The sequence below is a fragment of the Medicago truncatula genome, chromosome 3 (genome assembly GCF_003473485.1).
Source record: "Medicago truncatula cultivar Jemalong A17 chromosome 3, MtrunA17r5.0-ANR, whole genome shotgun sequence".
In the NCBI taxonomy this organism is placed as follows: Eukaryota; Viridiplantae; Streptophyta; class Magnoliopsida; order Fabales; family Fabaceae; genus Medicago; species Medicago truncatula.
The window spans coordinates 29,639,604-29,648,457 of NC_053044.1; positions in this window are offsets into that span (position 1 = coordinate 29,639,604).

An 8,854-nucleotide genomic window follows, 5' to 3' on the forward strand; every position below is an offset into this window, starting at 1 on the left:
GAATCGTCAATTCACCGTATTCACCTTTGGTTATACGCACGCCAAAGGCATATGGTCGTCAATCTTAGAGGCATAGTGAACGTCCGTACATAGTTTTAGGTGGGGTCCTACTATTTCAAATGTAATTCAAGAATACTTTGTACATAGTTTTAGGTGGGGTCCTACTATTCTAAAGGTTCCATCATCTATGAATCTTAGAAGTACATCAACATACTCTCTCTTCTCGATGGTTATACATATGGGCAACCCTATCTCGTCTACCGTGCCAAAGATGAAAGAGTAAAATTATTATGCAATGTTCGAATTAGGAGAAGAAATTGTGGTGAAGCAAAGGAAAGGAGAATGAAAGATACCTTACATGACGGTTGAAGTGAAGCAGTTGAACAAGGAAGAAGTCGGACAACACAACAATCCTCACGATATATTGAGAGGTTGAAAATGCAAGAAACTAAACATTGAAATGTAATAACCATTTACATAGTCTCCACATGGAAGTTGAATCAGAAAGGATTTAATGCATGTATAAGCAAGCAAGAAAAAAGAGTCGATATAACGGTGCTAAAAGCCATCGGGGAAAGCACTCCCAGATTGACGTGGCCAACCCATTTAACCTTTGTCAGTGAAGAACTCAATTGACTGGAACCGACCGGACAAAGCCACCTGGATTATTGACAGGTGAAAAGAAATGGGGAACTCTAACCGAGGGAGGCTAAGTCATCGTGCAAAACTGGTTTATATTCTAACAGACGGACCAGTAGGGTGCCAAAAAGCAATTCGAAGGAGAAATATGAAGGTGCCGAGAGTGGGAAGTCGGGGACGCGAATCCCTGCCACCATCCTACTAGCACTGAAAAGATGATACCCACGATAATGGACCCATAAGGTCGCCTGATGGAAACTAAAAAAATATGAAAACCAGTGTTATACCCTGTTTTTGGACCTAAAAATACTGGGCCCAATTTCATTTCAAAACTTTGTCAATTATCAAATTTCAACTGCACAGTTCAATTTGTCTCTGCCTCGCAGTATTTTCAATCGCAATTTTACCTATGTTTTTCTTGCATAAAACCTTTCAAGATGTCTTTACTTGTCTTGTAAGTCGTTCAAAAGTGTCTCTGAATCATTTCATTGCTTTTTCTACAGTTTATTTCAAAATTTGCAAAAAAGTCATACAGAAGGGTATTTTGGTCATTTCCTGCAGTGGGACCCATTTTCATCCTTGTGACTGTCTCTGAGTCTTTTCAAATTGTTTTTTTTCATTTCATCAGTAAACTTTGTTAATTTCGTTTCAAACTTGCGTCTGAGTCAGTGTCGAGTCAATTTGAATCTGTTTAGGTCAATTTTAGCCCTAGGGGCATTTTGGTCATTTCACACGAAATTTTGGCATAGAGAGGTTACTTTGAAGTACCTCATTTAGGCCATTGGTTCGTTTTAGTCCGTTTTGTCAGTTTTATTTTTGTTTCGCTTTACGTTTAGTCAAATTACATATTTTAATTCATTTTTATTTTTACTTTGCATTTTAATCCTTCAACTTTTTAAAATTGCATTTAAGTCCAAACTGTCCAATCTTTATGTTTTTTTAGTTCTATTTTTAAAATTGCAGTCCAGTCCCATATTTTACAAAATTGCAGGGAGGTCCTCAAAGTCCAAAATTGCAAAGCCGTGCCATTTCTTCTCCAGATCCAGGTGTCCTGTTCTCATTGGTTCAGATGCACACTTGTCAGCTATAAAAGCAACACAGTGGCAATGAATTTCACACGTTTTTCCATTCATCAAGTGCCAACTCATAAACACAGAGTCACACTCTCTCTCTTGGCAGTTACAAATCAAACAGAAAAAGCTTGAAGCCTTCATCAATGGCGCAAAAGAACCCTAAACCACTTCCAGAACAAAAAATCCAGAAAAGTTGAACTAATTTGTTACTGCAATTCTCAGTGATTCAATTGAATCATCATCACTGAATTGCAGACTCTGCAATTCGAAGCACGAGCTCTTCACCTATGGCGAAAAGCTACGAGTGCTGATCACAGAGATTTGAAGGAAGAAGAAGGAAAGAAGTTAGGGTTTACACCGAAGAAGATGAAGATTCAAGGCTAACAAGAACCACACTGATTTATTTTCAGTCTCCAGAAACGAAATCAGATCAAAACAGAAACAAGATTTGAAGATTTTCCGAAGAAATCAACAATCTCCATACAAACTCAGGTAAACACGTGAATCTTCATCATTCTCATCATCAAAGCCAATAACAAACTCAGAGAAGATGTAGATCTGTGAAGTTGAAAACATTTAAGCCAAAAAACCTAAAAGATTTCCAAAAAACCGTAACACCAAAAGCACAGATCTACATCATCCAGGCCGTTAATCTCTTCATCTTTTCGTAAAAAAGATCATCAGTACGTGAATCAACAGAATCTTAAAAAGATTCAAAGAATTTTATAAAAAAAAGCAAACCCTAATTTTACGAAAAACGTAAGTGAGAAGACCAGATTCACGTTGATTCACGTAATGTTTGTAAAAGCCAAGGCCAGAATCGTAATCGCAATGAAAAGACGAAGAGAATGATATGATTTTCATCAAATTCTGGGTTGAAAGCTCGCCGGAACCCTAGGGAGCTCACCGGAGAAGATGAAGGTTCCGGCGAGCCTACGGTGGCTCCAGCCAGACCTTCATCTCTCACGGCGGCTCAACCCAGAATCCGGTGAGCTCATGCTAGAGAGAAGGCAGAGCAATTGTGGTATAGAGAGAGAAAGACAAGGGGAAAGTGAAACCCTAGGTCTGTCTCACCTCTTTTATAGAGGTTTTATCCTCTAAGCCCAATGGGCTTACGCTGTTGGGCCTAGGGTTTCAGCTTTCCCTTGGCTTCTCTTGCTATACGCGCGCCCCCCTTTGCTTCCTGTACCCCTGCTTGCTCCAAATTTTTATCAATAAATTCCAAGAAATTTACTATGTCATTTTACTATTCTTCTTGATAATTTTCAGTGGTATTTTACTTGGAAAAGTTGGTAAAAATTTTTAGTGTTGTTTTGTCAAGGGTTTTTACTATTTTAAGTCATTTTTCTCGCATTTCTACCCATTACTTCATGTGCATAATATTCGTGTTCGTCATGTTTGATTTGCATACTTTTCCATGTGAATTTTGCTACTGTTTGCTATGCATATGTCACTGTTTTGATGTGTTGAGTTTTATTCTTGCATCATGCGCATTATTCATCACATGTTTCCGGCTTATTCTTATCGTCACTTTACCGTCTTATGCCATACTTTCTTCTATCGCTTCATGCCATATTCTTTTTTACTATTTGCTGCTAACATTTCCTTTCATGTTGATCACTTCATAGCACTTCATTATCTTCACTATTGTCTCCGTTAGTTTAGTTTTCTTTTTTTTACAAATTGTAATTCATTCGGTGATGTAATATTTTACCATTGGTTTGTAGCTTGGCAAAGAGGCCATAGAATGTATTTAGGCAATTTTTGTAATATGGACTATGGACACTATGGCGCACCGACACGCACACACTCACCTTAGATGTATGCATAGGATTGTATGGTTAGATAAGCGCTTAGGTTTTAAACACTTAGAGAAAATCCATCTTTTTTTTCAAAAAAAACAATTGAACTTCACTTCAAAAATTTTCATAATAAATATGAAGTCAACACTTCATTTTTCCTTTCTTTTTTTCTTAAGAAAAATTCAATTCATCTTAATCATTTAGACTTTCCTTTTAATCACTAATCAAACCTCACTTTTTTGCTAAATCTAATGCTCATGAAGCCTCTCAATCTCCTTCTTCAAAACCATTTTCAAAACTTAAAATCAAACAATTAAAACAAAAAAAAAACAACAAGTCTTTTAGCAAGAACTACGCCGGTTTTGATCCCGTAAAACGGTACGTAGGCAAGGGACTTTAACCCCTCCAAGCCGAAATAAAATTAAATTCTACTTCTTCTCACCCCCATTCTTCACTCAAATAAAACTTCTTTTCTTTCAATAAGTAGGCAATAAAAATAAAGCGTAGAAATCAACTTAGGAGAGCGGCTCTTATGGAGTACCATAATCGCTCCGGGTGCCTAACACCTTCCCGTAGCGAAAACGACCCCCGAACTTAGAATCTAAGGGTTTTTCTCAATTTTGCCCTTCCCAAGAAAAAATAGAGAATATCAACGGTCAAAAGGTTCAAGTCCAATTAATGGCTTGGCACCCAAAAACCATGATAACAGAAATGGCGACCTCACTGGGGAATCTTTTTAGCGGGTCGCGCCTAGTTTTCCTTAGTTTATATTTACGCTTTATTTTATTGCTTACATATGTGAATATTTGTTTACTTTCATTCAACGTGTGGGGTGAGAATATCAAAAGTCCTAACCCGGGCTGAGTGAACTTATGTTTAGGTAGAGATATAATCGACAATTCGATCCGGGGGTTGCCTCGTGTATTGGATTATGCGATCAATCTCACATAGCTGAGGCATTTTGAAGGTGATATTGTCGGCGTGTGTTGTCATGCTTAGGCACTTCACTTTCAATTGTTCGACGAAGCTATGAACCATAGTTACCAAACCCATCCTAGCCTTTTTAGGACGTAGTGCGGTGGCTAAATTGAGTGTTGTCTCAAACTTTAGTCGTCACGCGATACTACACTCAAACTAGACCTTCTCACAAATAATCATGGAACGGGTGTCGTCCTGTACTACCATGATATATGTGAGAGAGGTTGCAGTTTGGGAACTGTGTTAGAACCTTGGTTACTACTATCCAAAGCCTTAGTTCACCGGACGCCGTGTCCATCCGTGGCCCCGTTACTTTGAAACTCAATCCACTTTTAACAACACAATCATGCATACATGCATTCATGCATAAACATTTTTCATGCATTCATCGAAGGGTTTAAACAAATGAGAATTTTTGTAAATAATCACAGGTATGAAGAAGACTAAGTGCTACAAGTTCAAAGAAGTGGATTTGGTCAGTTTAAGAGAGTTGGCACTCAAGGTCAAGAGTCAAACAGGGTTCCGACTCCGATATGGGGGATTGCTTACTTTGCTCCGAACCGATGTGGACGAGAAGCTAGTGCACACTCTAGTGCAATTTTATGATCCGAGCTTCCGTTGCTTCACTTTCCCGGACTTCCAGTTGGTTCCTACTCTCGAGGCTTACTCCAATCTAGTGGGTTTACCTATAGCCGAGAAGACGCCTTTCACCGGTCCCGGGACTTCTCTTACTCCTCTGGTTATTGCAAAGGATCTCTACCTCAAGACTTCCGACGTCTCCAACCATCTTATTACCAAGCCTCACATCCGGGGGTTCACTTCAAAGTATCTTCTTGATCAGGCTAATCTCAGTACTACTCGACAGGATACACTCGAGGCTATTCTTGCTTTGCTTATCTACGGGCTCATTCTCTTTCCGAACCTCGACAACTTCGTGGACATGAATGCCATTGAGATCTTCCATTCCAAGAACCCGGTTCCTACTTTGCTAGCAGATACCTACCACGCCATTCATGACAGGACTCTCAAGGGCCGTGGGTATATTCTTTGCTGCATATCTCTTTTGTATAGGTGGTTTATTTCGCACCTTCCGAGTTCCTTCCATGATAACTCGGAGAACTGGTCCTACTCGCAGCGGATTATGGCCCTCACTCCTAATGAGGTCGTCTGGCTCACTCCGGCCGCTCAGGTGAAGGAAATCATTATGGGTTGTGGAGACTTTCTCAATGTACCTCTTCTTGGTACTCGTGGAGGAATTAACTACAACCCCGAGCTTGCTATGAGACAGTTTGGTTTTCCTATGAAGTCGAAGCCCATCAATCTTGCTACATCTCCAGAGTTCTTCTTCTATGCGAATGCTCCTACCGGACAAAGGAAAGCTTTCATGGATGCTTGGTCCAAGGTTCGAAGGAAGAGTGTGAAGCATCTAGGTGTGAGATCCGGTGTTGCTCATGAGGCCTATACTCAGTGGGTGATAGATCAAGCTGAGGAGATTGGTATGCCTTATCCAGCTATGAGATACGTGTCTTCGTCTACTCCATCTATGCCTCTACCTCTACTCCCCGCGACTCAGGATATGTATCAGGAGCATCTAGCTATGGAGAGTCGTGAGAAGCAAGTGTGGAAAGCTCGGTACAATCAAGCCGAGAATCTAATCATGACTTTGGATGGTAGAGATGAGCAGAAGACTCATGAGAATCTAATGTTGAAGAGAGAGCTAGCTAAGGCCCGGAAGGAATTGGAAGAGAAAGACGAGCTGCTTATGAGGGATTCCAAGAGAGCCAGAGGACGACGAGACTTCTTTGCCAGATGCTGTGATTCAGATTCCGAGTCCGATGATCCTCCGACTACTTCCTATGCTTGAGGGCTTCATGTGTTTATTTCAAAGTCTTTCTGTTGAGAATGCTATGTAGTTTTGATTATTTGCAAGATTTCTAATTTGTTTAAAAATCCTTCGATGAAAAAAACAAGTCTTTCGCATTTGCATTTGCACATCATGCATCATATGCATCATGCATTGGTCACAAAGGCTTCCAAGTGCTCACTATCCCCTGGTTTCTCTGCCGCAGTGTGAAAAGTGGCTCGTGCTCAGAGAGTTTACGAACCTGATAGAACCGATCGAACCAGAGAATACAGAAGAAAGAAAAGGGCTATGGAAGAAGAGAACACACAGCTTCGTACCGAATTGGCATCTTTAAGGGAGGAATTGGCCAAAGCTCATGATGCTATGACTGCTCTGTTGGCTGCTCAGGAACAACCAGTTCCTGTAGTTTCTACAGCTGCAAATGTGACTCCTACCGTAACAACTGATCCCCGCTCTATCATGCCATCCGGGTATCCTTACGGGCTTCCGCTGTACTATACTACTAATACAGGGGCAGGGACCTCTGGTACTACCAACAATGGTCCAATCCCAGGGGCAAACTTAACTCCTGTTAGTACTGCCTTGACTCAAGCTGCAACGACTGTTACCGAGCCCATTGTGAATGCGGTGCCTCTATTTGTCCATGCTAATGCACACCACGGGAGTATTGCCACCACCGGAACTATGGAAGAGAGAATGGCAGAGCTTGCCAAAGAGCTCCGACGGGAAATTAAGGCCAACAGGGGAAATGGAGACTCCATTAAAACCCAGGATCTCTGCTTAGTATCGAAGGTAGATGTTCCTAAAAAGTTCAAAGTCCCGGAGTTCGACAAGTATAACGGGCTGACTTGTCCTCAAAATCATATTGTCAAATATGTCCGGAAGATGGGCAACTACAAGGACAATGATTCCCTTATGATCCATTACTTCCAAGACAGTCTGATGGAGGATGCTGCAGAGTGGTATACTAGTCTGAGCAAAGACGATGTCCATACTTTTGATGAGCTAGCCACCGCTTTCAGGAGCCACTACGGGTTTAACACTCGATTGAAGCCGAATAGGGAGTTTCTCAGGTCCCTATCTCAGAAAAAGGAGGAAAGTTTCCGGGAATATGCGCAAAGGTGGAGAGGGGCAGCTGCCCGTATCACTCCTGCTTTAGATGAAGAAGAAATGACCCAGACATTCTTAAAGACCTTGAAGAAAGATTATGTTGAGAGGATGATCATCGCTGCCCCGAACAACTTTTCGGAGATGGTCACTATGGGAACCCGTCTTGAGGAAGCCGTCAGGGATGGAATCATTGTGTTTGAGAAAGCTGAATCCTCTGCGAGTGCATCGAAGAGGTATGGTAATGGACACCACAAGAAGAAAGAAACGGAAGTGGGAATGGTGTCAGCTGGAGCCGGTCAATCAATAGCTACCGTTGCTCCTATCAATGCAGCTCAAATGCATCCGTCATACCCATACATGCCGTACTCTCAGCATCCGTTCTTCCCACCGTTTTATCATCAGTACCCTTTGCCACCGGGCCAGCCACAAGTGCCCGTCAATGCAATTGCCCAACAGATGAAACAACAGTTGCCGGTTCAACAACAACAACAACAGCAGCAGCAGCAGTATACTAGACCAACTTTTCCTCCTATACCAATGTTGTATGCAGAACTTCTTCCAACTTTACTCCAGAGAGGACACTGCACGACTAGACAGGGTAAGCCCCCACCTGATCCGTTGCCTCCAAGGTTCCGCTCTGATCTTAAATGTGATTTTCATCAAGGTGCCTTAGGTCATGATGTCGAGGGGTGTTATGCTTTGAAGTATATCGTGAAGAAGCTCATTGATCAGGGAAAGCTGACTTTTGAGAATAATGTTCCACATGTCCTTGACAATCCTCTTCCAAATCATGCCGCTGTGAATATGATCGAAGTGTGTGAGGAAGCTCCTAGACTTGATGTCCGCAATGTTGCCACTCCTCTGGTGCCTCTGCACATCAAGCTGTGCAAAGCTTCTCTGTTCAGCCATGATCATGCCAAGTGTCTAGGATGCCTCCGTGATCCTTTGGGTTGCCATGCTGTTCAAGACGACATCCAAAGCTTGATGAATGATAATCTTCTGACTGTCAGTGATGTTTGCGTGGTCGTGCCAGTTTTTCACGAGCCACCTGTCAAGAGTGTACCTTTGAAGAAGAATGCTGAGCCTTTGGTGATAAGGTTGCCAGGACCAATTCCTTATGTTTCGGACAAGGCAGTGCCATACAAATACAATGCTACTATGATAGAAAATGGAGTAGAGGTGCCTCTAGCCTCCTTTGCCACAGTAAGCAATATTGCCGAAGGGACTTCTGCAGCGCTAAGAAGCGGGAAGGTTCGTCCGCCATTATTCCAGAAGAAGGTAGCTACGCCAATCACTCCACCAGTTGAAGAAGCAACTCCAACCGTTGTTTCACCCATTGCTACAGATGTGAATCAGCCAGGCAAATCTATAGAGGATTCGAATTTGGA